The sequence below is a fragment of the Neofelis nebulosa genome, chromosome 10 (genome assembly GCF_028018385.1).
Source record: "Neofelis nebulosa isolate mNeoNeb1 chromosome 10, mNeoNeb1.pri, whole genome shotgun sequence".
Classification (NCBI taxonomy): Eukaryota; Metazoa; Chordata; class Mammalia; order Carnivora; family Felidae; genus Neofelis; species Neofelis nebulosa.
This window is the reverse complement of record NC_080791.1, coordinates 112863953-112880011: the sequence shown is the minus strand read 5'-3', so window position 1 is coordinate 112880011 and position 16059 is coordinate 112863953. Positions and strand designations below refer to the sequence as shown.

The window sequence follows — 16059 nt, the reverse complement described above, 5'->3', positions numbered from 1 at the left end:
AGAAAGGACGTTGGTGTCTTGCTTCTGATCTGAGGAGGAAGCACCTAGTCTTTCGCCATTACGTGCGGTGTTGGCTGTGGGTGTCTTGTAGGTGCCCTTTATCAGGTTGAGGAAGGTCACTTGTATTCTTAGTTTGTTGAGTGTTTTTGTCACAAAGCAGTGCTGGGTTTTGCCAAGTGCCTCTTCTGCATCTGTTGAGATGATTAGCTCCTTTTTGTCTTTTGTTCTGTTAATATGGTGCATTGCATGAATTGATTTTTGGATGGTATGCCAACTTGGCAATTCTCGGGACCAATCCCATTTACTCATAGTTTATAATCCTTTTCATATGCAGCTGGATTCAGTTTGCTAGTATTTTCAGCACTTTGCATGTATATGCATAAGAGATATTGGTTCGTCGTTTTCTTGTGATGGTGCCATGGTAATATTGGCCTCATAAAATGAGTTGTGAAGTGTTCTCTTCTACCTTTTTGGAAATGTTTGTGATGAACTATATTTAATTCTTCCTTCAATGTTTGGTGGAATTCACCAGTGAAGCCATCTGGGCCTGGTGCTTTTTAATACAGTCTCTACTTGTTATAGGTATGTTTCAAGTCTTCTGTTTCTTCCTGCATCGTGTTGGTTACTTTGTGTCTCACTGAAATCTATCCATTTTTGTGTGCAGTTGTATATAGTGTTGCCTTATTGTCCTTTTTATTTCTGTGAGGTTGGCAGAAATGTCCTCTCTTTCATTTCTGAGTTTGCTAATTTGAGTGTTTGCCCCCCACCCCTGCTTTTTTTCTTGATCAGTCTAGCTAACAGTTTGCCAATTTTAGCCATCTTTTCAAAGAGCCACGTTGTTGGGTTCATCGATTTTTCTCTTCCCTTTTACATTCATTTTGCGCTAAGTTTTTTATTCTTTCTTCCCTCAGATCACTTGGCTTTAGTTTATATGCTTTTTCCACAGGGGGGAGGATAGGTTATTGAGTTGAGATCTTTGTTCTTTTTATTATAGACACTTACAACTGAAAATCTCCTTCTGAGGACTGTTTTTGCTGTATCTCACAAGTTTTGATATATTTGGTCTTTTTCACTCATTTCAAAATTTTTCTAGCTTCTTTTTCTTTCTTCTTAGTATTTTCCAGTTTCCCTCTGATTTATTTTCTGACCCGTTGGTCATTTAGACATGTGGTGTTCAATTTCCACGTATTCATAAATTTCTTTTTTTTTTTTTTTTCTCTTATTGACTTACAATTTCATATGGTTGTGGTCAGAGAACATCCTTTGCATGACTGAATCCTTGTTGCGTTTATGGAGGCTCTTTTATGGCTTAGCACGTGATCCATCCCGGACAGTGTTCCGTGCGCACTTGAGAAGAACGTGGGTTCTGCTGTCCTGGGATGGAGTGTCTCCTAAACGTGTCTGATAGTTCTAGCTAGACTCTTAGGATAAAACAGTAAACCAGAGACACATATTCCTGCCCTGGACGGCCAGCATTCGAGCCAGGGGAAACAAACACTGAGTGAGGGAGATAATATAGGAGCCTCTAGGCTGTCTCGGAGAAAAGGAGAGCTTGCTTAGGGGGCTGCGAGAGGGATGGTTGCAGTTTTCAGTAGGGCAGTCAGGGCGGGCCTCACTGAGAAGGTGGCACTTGGGCAAAGACTTGAGGGAGATGGGGGGAATCAGGACATGGTAAGTCCTGTAAGAATTTAACAGAGATTGACGTGAAAACACTATTGTGCACTTAATGCTTTGTGAGTGGTGGTAACATATACATAACATAAATTTTACCATCATAACCATTTTTTTAAGTTGCAGCTCGGTGGCTCTAAGCACATTCACGCTGTTGTGCAGCCCCCACCACCATGTGTCTCCAGAACTTTCCATCTTTCCAAATGGAACCTGTTTCTGTAAAACATGGACGCCCACCTCCTCCCCCAGCCCCGGCGCCCACCGTCCACCCTTCTGTCTCCGGGAATCTGGAGACTCCAGGGACCTCGTGTGGGTGGGTCACACAGTGTCTGTCCTTGTGTGTCTGGCCTGTTTCACTGAGCATCACGTCCCCCGGGTCCAACCATGTTGTGGCAGGTGTCACCCTTGTCAGGGCTGAATATTACTCCATTGTGTGGATGGACCACGTCCTGTTTTTCCATTTCTCTGTGGATGGACACTTGGGTGCTCCCACCTTTCGGCCGTCGTGAATGACGCTGCTGTGACCATGGGTGTGCAGGTTCCTGTTCAAGTCCCTGTTTTCAAAAAGCACGTTTTAAAGCAGTGACCAACCCAAGGCCCACCTGGTCTTGGGATGCCAAAGCTGAGACTCTCCTGCCGGCTTGCCCACCCAGTGGAAAGGGGCCCACCTTTCTTCTCAGGTCTGGGGACAGAGCAGGCGTGACCCCGTATGTTGGGGAAATTGTGCAGTACGCTCGCGGTGTTCCCGAGATGGCAAGGTGCTCCTCCCTGGGAGCCTGGTGTCTCCGTTTTATGGGTTCAGTCCAGTTTAGGGCAGGACCGAGGGCTGTGTCACACAGAGAAGGGGAAAGAACGTCTCCCGAAGAATGTAGCTCATTAACTAATCGGCTGCTCTCTGGTTGCCTCATGACCCGAAACACCGGCTGGTTGAGCAATGTGTTGTTTACTTACCTCGCAAGCCGCCAACATTGGGACATGTTAGCTCGTCCAGGGGGACCCGGGCACCCGTGGGGGGTGGGGGACGGGGGGAGGCGGGCTAAGGCACTGTCTGCTCCCTGGAAGCTTTGTCTTGGTGGCATCGGGATTCATAGCTACTTGAAAAAAAAAATCCCACCTCATCACGTCGCTCTAGTTTGCCCATTTTAGCGGCTGTGTCGTATTTCGTGGGACGGCGGACCCCTGGTCTCTGGTCTTCTCCTGGGGACTCCAGGCTGTTTGCCGTTTCCCTTTCAGGCTGTGCTGCAGAGAACGTCCTTGACCAGGACGGCTCTTTCTTAGGGTCTGTCCTTAGGGGACAGGTGCTGGCCTCTGTGGCCTGGGGTACACGGGTCCCGGCTTTTCGGATCCTCTCCTCCCAACTGATTGCTCTCCACGGGGGCTGTGCCCAGCTGCAGTGCCAGTGTGAGAGCCGTCCAGTCCTCGCGGAGACTTGACCCTGGTGCCGTCTCTCTGATGCCCACCCGATGGGCGGGAACAGGCACCCTGTTCCTTTGCATTTCCTTCGCTCCACTGACTATCTCCTGGTTCCCGGGCCACTCGGCTTTCCGAGCCTGAATTTCCTGGATTCCATTTTCTTTTTTTTAATGTTTATTCATTTTGGAGAGAGACAGAGACAGAGCATGAGTGGGTGAGGGGCAGAGGGAGAGGGAGACACAGAATCCGAAGCAGGCTCCAGGCTCCGAGCTGTCCGCACAGAGCCCGACGCGGGGCTCGAACCCACGGACCTCGAGATCATGCCCTGAGCCGAAATCGGACGCCCAACCGACTGAGCCACCCAGGTGGCCCTCATTTGCTTTTCTTCTATTGACCCCATCTGTCTCTTTCTCCAGAAAATGGTCCGCCCCAGCCCCTGATTGGTTTGTCCCTCCCTCTTGTCAAGGGCGCAGCCCCCACGCTTGTTTGGGGACTGGTTTCGGGCTCTCTCTCCTCTCCTGTTGGTCTGTCGGTCCCTAAGTCCACCCTGAGTTTGCAGTTGCTTTAAAAGCAGCTTCGATACTCGGCCGCCTTCTCTCCTTTAGAACTCAGACAGCCACGGTGCAAATGACTCATTTTGTGGTCTAGAGAAGGGACCAGCTGTGAGGACCGGTCAGCCCAGGGCTCGTGCGGCAGAGCGGATCTGACTCGCGTGTGCCCAGCCCGGTGCTCGGCCCGTCCAGGGTGATGCCCAGGTGCGGAGCGTTGCCTTCTCTTCGGCGTCTGGACACATGCGTCCCCTGATGTGATGGCCTCCTGCATCGAATTTCTGTGGTCCTTTGTGCTTGCTGATTTGTCCAAAGTGAGCGGAAGGACCAAGTCCAGGGTCCTTGGGAGAGGACTTTGCCGGGTGGAAGTTCCAGCGAGGAGGGGCTGAGTACCCGAGAAGGAACCCCCGTGCCTGGTTGGTGGTTCGGGGACCCCTGTGCGTGTTGTGGGGGTGACCCCCTGTGGGTTTGTGGTTTGGGGACCCCCGTGCGGGTTTATGGTTTGGGGACCCCTGTGTGTGTTGTGGGGGTGACCCCCTGTGGGTTTGTGGTTCAGAGACCCCTGTGCCTGGTTGGTGGTTCAGGGACCCCCGTGCGTGTTGTGGGGGTGACCCCCTGTGGGTTTGTGGTTCAGGGAGCCCTGTGCATGTTGTGGTTCGGGGACCCCCGTGTGGGTTTGTGGTTCAGGGACCCCCATGCATGTTGTGGGGGTGACCCCATGTGGGTTTGTGATTCAGAGACCCCCATTCTGGGTTGGTGGTTTGGGGACCCCCGTGTGTGTTGTGGGGGTGAACCCATGTGGGTTTGTGGTTCAGAGACCCCCACCCCTGTGTGGGTTTGTGGTTCGGGGACCCCGTGCGGGTTGGTGGTTCGGGGACCCCCCTGTGCGTGTTGTGGGGGTGACCCCCTGTGAGTTTGTGGTTCAGAGACCCCCATTCTGGGTTGGTGGTTCAGGGACCCCCGTGTGTATTGTGGGGGTGACCCCATGTGGGTTTGTGGTTCAGGGAGCCCTGTGCATGTTGTGGTTCGGGGACCCCCGTGTGGGTTTGTGGTTCAGGGACCCCCATGCATGTTGTGGGGGTGACCCCATGTGGGTTTGTGGTTCAGAGACCCCCATTCTGGGTTGGTGGTTTGGGGACCCCCGTGTGTGTTGTGGGGGTGAACCCATGTGGGTTTGTGGTTCAGAGACCCCCACCCCTGTGTGGGTTTGTGGTTCGGGGACCCCGTGCGGGTTGGTGGTTCGGGGACCCCCCTGTGCGTGTTGTGGGGGTGACCCCCTGTGAGTTTGTGGTTCAGAGACCCCCATTCTGGGTTGGTGGTTCAGGGACCCCCGTGTGTATTGTGGGGGTGACCCCATGTGGGTTTGTGGTTCAGGGAGCCCTGTGCATGTTGTGGTTCGGGGACCCCCGTGTGGGTTTGTGGTTCAGGGACCCCCATGCATGTTGTGGGGGTGACCCCATGTGGGTTTGTGGTTCAGAGACCCCCATTCTGGGTTGGTGGTTTGGGGACCCCCGTGTGTGTTGTGGGGGTGAACCCATGTGGGTTTGTGGTTCAGAGACCCCCACCCCTGTGTGGGTTTGTGGTTCGGGGACCCCGTGCGGGTTGGTGGTAGCCGTCTGTTATCCCTCCCCGCCACTCCGTTATTGTTGCCTGTGGATCGCGAGGATCACACGCACACCACCAGCCTGCCAGGTTGGGTTTCGAGCTCTGACTGGTCCCCGTGCAGGTGTAATTAATATTTTAACTTTGCACCTGAATAATTTTACAGGGTAACCGTTACTAAGCCGGGGTGACCTGCCCTGTTGTCTGGTGACTGAGCTGGAGGCTCAGGAGAATCAGGAGCACTTTGTGGACGTGGGGGGGGGGGGTGGCAGCCGTGTTTGTGGGTGACACCCGGCCCACGGCGACCTTCCTGCCCCATCCTGCTTTTCGCACAAGCCATCTCCCTTGGAGGGGGCTGCAGGGCTCCTTCAGGACGCCTTGCAATTACGATTTCAATCTCCCTAGAAATGATGAGCACTTCTAAAAATAGACGCAGACAGCAGAAGGCTAACATTTTTAAATAGTTCAATAATTTACTTACTCTGCGGGGCACAGCGAGGATCGCTCTGAAATGAAGGCTTTTAAAATTTCCTGGGGCGCCTGGGTGGCGCAGTCGGTTAAGCGTCCGACTTCAGCCAGGTCACGATCTCGCGGTCCGTGAGTTTGAGCCCCGCGTCGGGCTCTGGGCCGATGGCTCGGAGTCTGGAGCCTGTTTCCGATTCTGTGTCTCCCTCTCTCTCTGCCCCTCCCCCGTTCATGCTCTGTCTCTCTCTGTCCCAAAAATAAATAAAAAACGTTGAAAAAAAAAATTAAAAAAAATAAAATAAAATAAAATTTCCTGGAACCCCGTCAGTGGTTTCTTTTCTCCAACGGATTATTGGGAGGTGTTTCGTAGACCGTACAATTCCCATCGAAAGCGTGCAATGCAGTGGCGTGCTTTTGTTTTGTTCTGTTTTGTTTGGTAGTGTCACAGGGTTGTACGGCCATCACCAAAATCTATTCTGCGACATTTTCATCCCCCTGAAAGCGAGCCGGCGTCCCCCTCCTCTCCCCAGCCCTCGAAACCGCTAAGCTGCTTTCTGTCTCCATGGATTTGCCCGTTCTGAGCGCTTCCTGTAACTGGAACCTTGTGACACGGGGTCATTTGTGACTGGCTGCTTTCGCTGAGCATCATGCGTTCAGGGGCCGTCCATGCTGCGGCGGGTGCTGGGGCTTCCTGCCTTATCCTGGCTGAACCGTGTTCAGCCATGAACGCGTGCATGGACCACACCCGGTTCACCCGTTCATCCGTTGCTGGGCATTGTGCTGTTTCCACTTTTCGCCCATTACAAATGGCACCGCTGTGAACACGGGTGTGCAAGTTTTTGTGTGGGCATATGGTTTTTGTCAGTGTTAGGTATAGCCCGGGAGTGGAATGATGTGCCCCGGGATAGCTCGGAGCCTGGAGCCTGCTTCGGATTCTGTGTCTCCCCCCCTCTCTGCCCCTTCCCCACTTGCACTGTCTGTCTCTCTCAAAAATAAGTAAACATTAAAAAAAAAAAAAGTAAGAAACCTTTTTGTTTTTATTTATTTTAATGTTTATTTATTTTTGAGAGAGAGAAAGAGAGACAGAATACAAGTGGGGGAGGGGCAGAGAGAGAGAGAGAGAGAGAGAGACAGACAGAAAGAATGTGAGACAGGCTCCAGGCTCTGAGCTGTCAGCACAGAGCCTGACGTGGGGCTCGAACTCACCAACTGTGAGATCGTGACCTGAGCCGAAGTCGGACGCTCAACCGACTGAGCCCCCCAGGTGCCCCTAATAAACCTTTTTAGTTTTAACTAATTGGAATTGGAAGACATAACGCAGAGATCGTCGATCCCCTCTAACCCCCTATAGTCTTTACTCAGCTCACCCCAATAGCAAAATCCTGCAAAACCACACTGCCTTCTTACAACCAGGACACGGGCAGCGGGGCGGCCAGATCTAAGTATGTCCGTTAGCTCAAGCATCCCCCGTGCAGCCCTTTGTAGCCACAGAGCCCTCGCCGCCCCAGCTTCCTCACCCGCGCAACCTCTGCTCTGCTCTCCATCTCTGGCATTTTGTTGTTTTGACAGGTGTGCAAAGTGCACTCACACAGCTCACACGTCTCGGGATGGGCTTTCCTCTCTCGGCACAACCGTAGAGGTGGTTGTGTGTGTCCACGTGTCTCCTCTTGCTGAGTAGCGTCCGTGGAATGTTCGCACCAGCATGGTTGACCGCTCGCCCTTTGAGGGATGCCTGGGTTGTTGGCAGTGTTTGGCTGTTGTGACTAAAACTGCCATAAATGTTAGGGTGTGGGTTTTGTGTTTCGTTTCCGTAGGATGAATGCCCCGAGTGCAAACTCTGGGTCACAGGGTTCCACAGTTAGATTTTTAAGAAACCGCTACATTTTTCCTGAAAGGCCACACTGTGTGACATCCCTACCAGCAGCGTGGAAGCGACCCTGTTTCTTAGGCATCACCTGCATTTGGTGTCACTGGTTTTTATTTAAGCCATTTTGACAGGTACTCACTGCTGTGACGCGCATCCCGTTGGTGGTGACGACGTTGAAGCGACTTTCCCTGTGGTCATCCGACGTCCAGCTCTCCTTCCTCACGAAGTGTCTCTTTATGTCTTCTGTTCATGTTTTAAATGAACTGCTTAGCTTTTTACCATTACATTTTGGGAGTTCCTTCTAGTAAAGACTCTAGTCCTTTGTTAGCTACGCAGGTTGTGAGCGTTTCCTCCCACTCTGTGATTTGTATTTTCATCTGCGTAATGGGTCTCTCACAGATAGAAGCTTGTCCGGTTCATCCATTTTTCTGTGTGTGGCTTGTGCTTCTGACGTCCTGTCTGAGAACTTGTTGCCTCGTCCTAGATCCTGAAGATTTTTCTCCTATGAGAAAATGTTGTTTTTCTGAAAGCTTGATCGTTTCATGTTTTGCATTTATGTCCATGATCCATTTTGAGTTCATTTTTGTATAACTAAGGTTATGGTGATTATTTTGCTTACTCATTGCTATTTACCTTTGTCCTGAACCAGCTGGCCATGTTTGTGGGCCTGTTTCTGGGCTCTCTGTTGAGTCCTGTTGATCTGTGTGCCCATCCCTCCACCAGAACCACACCGTCTGATCACCGTCCCTGCAGAGTAAGTCTTGAAATTGGGTAGACGGACTTCTCTCACTTTATTCTTTTTCAAGTTTGTTTTGGTTATTCTATTCCTTTGCCTTTCCGTGTATTTTAGGATAATACTGCCTGTTTCTACAAAAACATGCTGAGAATTTGGTTGGAATTGCATTCAACCTGTATGTTGATTTGGGAAGAGTGACATCTTGACTATGTTGAGTTTTCCAATCCATGAACGTGGTATGTTCTCCACTTCTGCAGATCTCCTCTGATTTCTTTCCCCAGTGTTGTGCAGATTTTAGCACACAAGTCTTGTGCCTGTTTTGTTAGATTTACACCTCAGTATTTCATTAGTTTTGAGCAGTTATAGACAGTGTTGTATTTTAAATTTTGGTGTCTACAGCTAGCATATGGGAATACAATTGACTTTTATATGTTGACTTTCTTCTATCTTATGACTTCAACTCACTCATTATTTCTAGGAGGTTTTTGTTTGTAGATTCCTTGGGATTTTCTCCAGTCCTGTCATCTGCAGATGGGGACAGTTTTAATTCTTTCTTCTCAATCTGTTTGCTTTTCATTTTCTTTCTTGTCTTATTGTACTTTATAGAATGTCTATCACTAGGTTCGATAAGAGTAATGACAGCAGACTTCCTTGCTTGGTTGCTGAGCACAGAGGGAAAGCATCTAGTCTTTTCTATTTGGAATAACGTCAGTTGGTGGACTTTTGCAGATTGTGCTTTATCAGGTTAGGAAGTTCCCCTTCTCCTATTTTGGGGGAGAGTTTTTGTCATAGATGAATATTGGATTTTGTCAAATGTTTTTTCTGCAATTTATTCACATGATTCTATGATTTTTCTTCTTTAGCCTGTTGATACATAGTGTATTATACAGACTGATTAAAAAAAAAAATTGAACCAGCCTTAAATTCTTGCAGTAAACCCCAGTTGGTCATGGGATATAATTCTTTTCATATACTGCTGAATTCTGTTTGATAAAATTTTGTTTGAGATTCTAACATTGATATTCATGAGGGATATTAACCTGTGGTTTTCTTTTTTGTACTCTCTTTATATGGTTTTGGTATCAGGGTAATAATACTTGTTCCATAAAACATATTGGGAATTATTCCTTCCTATTCTATTTTCTGCAAGAGAATGTGTAGAATTGGTATTAATTCTTCTTTAAACACTCACAGAATTCTCCAGTGAAACCATTTGGAGATATATCATTTTTTCCGAAACTGGGAGCTTTGAAATTATGAATTCGATTTTCTTAATAGTTACAAGGGCTAGTCAGATTACTTGCTTCATTTTGGATGAGCTGAGATAGGTTGTATTTCTTGATGAATTGGTTTATTTTGGATTGTCAGATTTATGTGTGTAGAGCTATTTATATACTCCTTTATTATCTTTTTGATAATAAAGACTGCTGCAGGGACCATAATGATATCTTCCATTTTATTTCTGATACTGGTAATGAGTGTCTGTGTTTTTTAATTTGTCAGTCTTGCTACTTTTGTCAATTTTATTGACTTTTACAAAGAACTAGCTCATTGTTTTATTGATTTCCTCTACTGTTTTCCTCTTTTCAGTTTTATTTCCCCCCCACTTTTATGATTATTATTTCCTTCTTTTGCTTGCTTTGGATTTATTTTCCTCTCCTTTTATTCACTTCTTGAGATGGGATCTTAGAATTTGAGATTATTATTTCTTTCCTAATGTATGCATTTAGTGCTTTAAATTTATCTTATTATTGCTTTAGCTGTGTCTCACAGAATTTGGAATGTTTTGTTTTATTTTATTTTATTTTATTTTAATTTTATTTTTTGTTTTCATTCAATTCCATGTATTAAAAACGTTTCCTTTGAAACTTCCTTTGACACATGGGTTGTTTAGAAGTGTGCTGTTTTAATTTAAAAGTATTGGAGACTTCTGTCACCTTTCAGTTATGGATTTCTAATTTGCATCTGTTGTGGTCAGAGAACACACTATGTATGATTTCACTTTTAAATTTGTTGCAGTTGTTTTGTGGCCCTAGACATGATCTATCTTGGTATATGTTCCAGGAGTACTTGAAAGAGTGTATATTCTGTTGTTATTGAATGGCATGTTCCATGAATATCACTCAGAATCTGTTGAGCTCTTCCACTTCCTTGCTGACTTTTCTGTCTAGTTAAATTCTATCAGTTGCTGAGATGGGAGTATCAAAGTCCCTAACTGAAATTGTCTCTTTTCAGTTCTATACGTTTTTGCTTTATATATTTTTCTCCTCTGTTGTTTGGTGCGTATACATTTAAGGTTGCTATACTTTTTGGTGGATTGACCTTTTGTCAATTATAATGTTCCTCTCTGGTAGTTTTTTGTTCCAAGTCTACTTTATCTAATATTAATATAGCTATGTCTACCTTCCTGTGGTTAATGTTCGTATGTCTTTTTTTTTTCATTCCAATATGTCACTATTTAAAGAGAATTTTTGTAGACCTCATATAATTGGGTCTTTTAAAATCTTTTAAGTTCAAATAAAAAAAATAAAATAAAATCTAGTCCATTTGGCCAATCTCTGCCATTTAACTGGTATATTTTGACATTTACTTTTAATGCAATTATTGCTATGTTAAGGCTTACATCTGCCATTTTGTTTTTTGTTTTATGTTTGTTCTGTTTTTCATATCTGTTATCATTTTTCTGCCTTCTTGTGGGTTATTTGAATATTTTTAGCATTTCAATTGGATTTATCTATAATTGTTTTTGGGCTTTGCTTAGCTTTCTAAGTGATTAGGCATTATATTTTATATGTATCATTTTACCACCATCTACTGTGATACCAGTTTGAGTGAAATATATGAACCTTACTTCCTTTTATGTGTCTTCACCCTCCCCCACTTATAATAATATAAATGTCTTGAATCTTTTCTCTACATGCATTTAGAACCAAATCAGATTATATTATAATTTTTGCTTCAATTGTTAAACATAATTTAGAAAGTTTGAGGGGAGAAGATAAGCCAATTTTATTTACCCCTATTTTCCCTTACTGTGTTCTTTTTTCCTTCCCAGTGTTCCAGGATTCCTTCTTTTATTGTTTCCTTTCTGTTTAAAGAGCTTTCTTCAGCCATTCTTTTAGGATAGGTCTATTGATGGAAAATTCTCTTGGTTTCCTTTCGACCGAGAATGTATTGATTTTTCTCTTTTTTCTTATAGGATATTTTTGCTGGATATAGAATTCTAGATTCATAGTTCTTTTCATTCGTTACTCCAAAAATTTTGTGTGTCATCCATAGTTTCTGATGAGAAATACACTATTACTGTAGTTGTTTCCCTGCTATAAATAAAGTATCAGTTTTCTCTGCCTGCTTTCAAGATTTTTCTTTGTTATTAGTTTTCAGAAGTTTAATTGTGATTCATCTTGGTGTGAATTTCCTTGGGTTTATTCTATTTGGGACCTGTTAAGCTTCTTGAATCTGTAGGTTTATGTCTCTTGCCAAATTGGGGATGTTTTCTTCTGTTATATTGTTGAGTACTTTTTTGCACCTCCCCATTCTTCTCTCTTTCTGGGTCTATGATGAGGTTAGAGGCACACTGGTCCCTGAGGCTCTGTTTAATTTTTAGTATGTTTTCTCTCTGCCGTGCAGCTTAGGTAATTTCTGTTGGTCTGTCTTCCAGTTATTTCTGTCCCCTCCATTCTGCTGTTGAGTCCATCCAGTGAGCTGCTTATTTCAATGACCACATTTTTCAGTTCCAACATTTTGACTTGGCTCTTCTTTGTTTCTTTGTTCAGATTTTATGTTTGTTTTTTTTTTAAATGAAACTTCCAGTTTTTTCGTCTGTTTCCAGCACGTTCCTAATTGTTTATTCTTATCGGGACTGCTTTAAACTCTTTGTCAGATAATTCTAACATCTTTGTCACCCCAGTGTCAGCTGCCATGGATTGTCCTTTTCCCATTTGAGATCTTCCTGGTTCTTGGGATGATGAGTGATTTTCGGTGGAGATGAGTATGTTCTCATATTATCTGGTGAGACTCTGGATCCTTGTCAACCTCAGTTTCAGCTGGTGTTCTTTGACACTGCTCTCTCAAGGGAGGAGAGGGTGCTGTCCCATTGCTGCCAGGTGGACATAGCAGTCTTATCAACAGTTTGGCCTCTGTTGACACTCCAGTGGGGAAGTTCTTTGTTATTGCTGGTGGGGTTGGGCGCTCCTGCTCTCTATGTGGTCCCCACCAATGCCGTGGCGGGGTGACCTCATTTCTGGTGGTGATGGAGAAAGTCCTGACTTTCCATTAGCTCTTTCCTGACACCAGCTCAGTGGGGTGAGGGAGGGGGGGGTGCCTTGTTACTGCCGAGTGGGTGTGGAAACCCAGTCTCCCCACGTTGCCCACACTAATGCCGTGGAGCGAGAGGAGGATTCATTACCACCTGGTGGGGAAAAAAGTCCCAGCTCTTACTTAGGCTTCTTTGACACCACCCAGTGGGGGGTTGGGGTGCCTCTTGCAGCTACGGAGGCTGGCGGTCTCAGCTCCCTACTCAACCTTTGCTGCCATGGGTCTGGGTGGGTGCCATTTTTTCTCTGGTGTCTGGCTGCAGGAGAGTGGTCATTGTGTAAACACCTTGTCTCATTAGGCTGCCACTTTCCTGGTCCCTTGGCTACAGAGAACAATCATCCGTGGTGGCCTTTTGTCTGCTTCTACCGAACGTCTGGGTCTCCGACTTCTTTAGCTCCACGCCTGGGCTGGACGAGGCAAAAACCCAGCCTAGAGAACTGCCCACCGTGCCGTTCCTCGGGGTCCCTAGTCCCTTGCCAATCTTCCTCCTTCTCTCCCCCTTCAGGAGTCTTGTGTGTGTCTTCTGTACAACATCCTGGTTTTTAATTGCACCGTGTGGGAGAGATGGGGAAAGGCGCACCTGTACCGTCTTGGCTGAGGCAGAGGTGCAGCCCCTGGGTTTTAGCTCAGAGACGCCAGGATCCGCTTGGAGATTTCACATTCTGGCCCTCGACAGCATCTGCCTGACCGTGTCCTGGTCTTCTTGTCTCTCCCAGCTCTGAAAGTCCCTCCAGTCTCCGTGCCGCGGCTCACCGGAGCACAGACGCTTCCTGTCCTAAGAAGCTTTTCTGCAGGGCCCAGTCTGCCAGCGCCTCTGGTGAGTTAGCGCATTTTCTCCTTGTCTTTTTCACCCGCAAGCTGGTCGCCACCGTCCTGCTGTGGTGTGCCTCACCCCTTTTGCACTGTGGCCAGAGGATGGTCAGTTTCTTATCGTCAGGCTCTTGGTTTTGTGTTAGGCTGGTGGGGGGGGGGGGGGTGGGGAGAGGGTGGCTGGAGTTGTCCTCAACCCTGGAGAAACAAAGCTGCTCCCTGGTCCCCTGCTGATGTGACCTCGAGGGGACTTACCAGGACCATCGCTTGGGGCCCCAGCTCTGCCTTTTCCTGTCTGCTCTGCGATGTCCTAGCTGCCGTGCCCGTACTGGACCCAGCCAGTGTGGCTAAGGGTTGATGGAGGACAAGAGAGGTGCTCTGAGTGTCCCTGTACCATTTTTGCATGGTCACGGGGACACCCGTTTGTGCTTGGGGGCAGGGAACAGTGGAGGGAAGCCCGTGACCTCGGTTCTGCAGAGTCAAGACACGCGCTGAGCCCATTGTCTAGAGCCCAGTGCCCGTTTTACTGAGCACCTACTGTGTGCTCCGTCGGCATTGTTTCACGTGCAGCATGTGGTTAAAGGGTGGGCACTCGCTGAGTGCTGCCTGAGTGTGGATCTCACCTTGACCGACTTCACCTTTTGAGGTTGTTGTCATGCTCAGGGGAGGATGTGGCACCCAGCATACCTCGCTCTCAGCCACAGGGGCATCGGGCGGCTTAATTCAGCTCAGGCTGAGCACACACTGTGTCCTCTCCCCTGGCCCTGTCACCGGCGACCATCAAGGAAAGTGTGGAGGTCCAAATCCCTTTGAAGAATGTTTCTCAAACTTATCTTTTGTTGTTGTTGTTGTTTTTAATATTTACTTATTTATTTGAGAGAGAGAGAGATGTTTTCAATATTTTTTTCCTAAGTGTCCACCCCAATGAATTGTTCGTGCTGTGAAATGCTGCGTATCTGTTCGTGTGTCTCTTCTGTATCTGCACCTTATACTTAAAAACCCGAGGATCTGTTTGGCCCCCTGAGACCCTGGTGAGAACGCGTGTCCTGGGGATATGAATAGAGCAGGCGAGGGCAGAGCGTAGGAGCCACTGTCCTGCCCTGGTCCTGGTCGCCATTGGCTTTGGGGGGCGCCTCAAGCTCCCTTCCTCCCAGCCCTGCCTGAAACCCAGTTGGACCCTCCTCTTCCCCTGTCCAGGCCCTTCCACGGCGTTCGTCCGCCTGCTCCGAGCTGCGTCCCGCCCCTCCGCCGGCAAAGGTGGGCGTTCTCCTGGCAGGGGGTGGTGGGGGGCTCCGTGGGGGACCGTGCCAGCCCCAGCTGTCCTGGCTGAGTGGGCAGGGCTGGGATCCTCCTGTCTCCAGCTGCTGCCCGGTACTGTTCCCTTGTCGGGCTTTGAACCCCGGCCTGCACCCAGTTCCTGCTCCTTTGTTGTTGCCTTTGGGGGCGTCTGCCTCAGGCCCGCCGGTCCGTTCATGACCCAACGTCCCTGAGCTCCAGCTCGCACCAAGGCCCTCTGACTTCTGGGTTTCTTCATGACGGGAGGACACTGGCCGGTTGATCGGAGCTCTGGCCTGTCCCCATGCCGGGGGCTGTGAGGGGGCAGCTGTGCTGCGGAAGTTTCTCTGGAGATCCTTGGTCAGGGTCGGGCCTCGAGTCTCTCCATCGGGAACGTGCATCGGCTCCCTGTTGGTGGGGAACACTCGATCTCAGAGCAGCCACCCCTACGATGGTGGGCATTGCCAAACAAGGGGAAGGGAGAAAGGAGGAGCCGGTCTGGGCCCCACATGAGGGCTACGAGTGAATCTACGGTAACAGTTGGCCGCCTGTAGGATATGGGGGTGGCTGCTCCCTGGGAGACTAGCCCAGGAAGAGCTTCCCGGGGCCCCTCAGCTGGAGGAAGGATGGAGGTCCTTGTGTTGTGGATGCGGAGGGCCTTCCGTCGCCGCGACGTGGCTCTTCTGTGGCCAGTGCTGGGGCCCGGGCTGGTGGCAGAGCGGAGGCAGAATCCTCCGTCAGGCCGAGGTTTACCTGGGTTCCTTTTCCTCCTTCTCAGCTGCCCGTCCGGCAAGGGACCCTGCCCCTCAGCGGCCTCCTGCTGTCCTAAGGGCCTCCGTTCATCACGTACGGCCCCTCGTACCCCCCACGCCCCGGCGCCTGCGTGGGGCCGTGTGTCACGCGATAAACCTGCATGGACTGTGGGTGTTTCAGACTCTTTGCCGCCATCCCCTCCTGCCGCCTCTCAGAAAAAAGCGGGAAAGGACCCTCGAGTGGTGATTTAGTTAGTAGCCAGGAGGTCACCTAAGTAGCAGCAGAAGGGTTCCGCTTTAGAGTGACAGTTAATTCACTTTCTCACGCGAGTTCTCACAGACTCGGAGGCGTTAGCCTACCTGCGAATGGGATTCGGATCTCCTCAGGGTGTTCTTTGTTATTGCCTCAAATGATCCTTCCCGCTTGCGGGTGTAAGCGGGCACCCCCCCCCTCCCCCCCCCCAGTGAGGGATCAGAGAGCAGAGAGGGTTTCTGGTGCCCCAGGTGGTCGTCCTAGGGAATGGGCCGCCAGATCAGTTCCTCCAGAAAGTTCTCCTCCGTCCTAGGGAATGGGCCGGGTCGTTTCACTCTGACGGCAGGGCC

The 16059-nt window shown here is 48.7% G+C and overlaps 1 protein-coding gene across 9 annotated transcripts in view; it reads left to right on the top strand.

Annotated features, from left to right (window-relative positions):
* Positions 1-16059, top strand: part of SHANK2 (SH3 and multiple ankyrin repeat domains 2) — a 497540-nt gene that overhangs the window by 11441 nt on the left and 470040 nt on the right. For all 9 annotated transcript variants that reach the window (XM_058689981.1, XM_058689985.1, XM_058689980.1 and 6 more), the window contains exon 2: positions 13336-13436. The gene's annotated coding sequence lies outside the window, so the exon portion shown is untranslated. The remainder of the gene's footprint in view (positions 1-13335; positions 13437-16059) is intronic.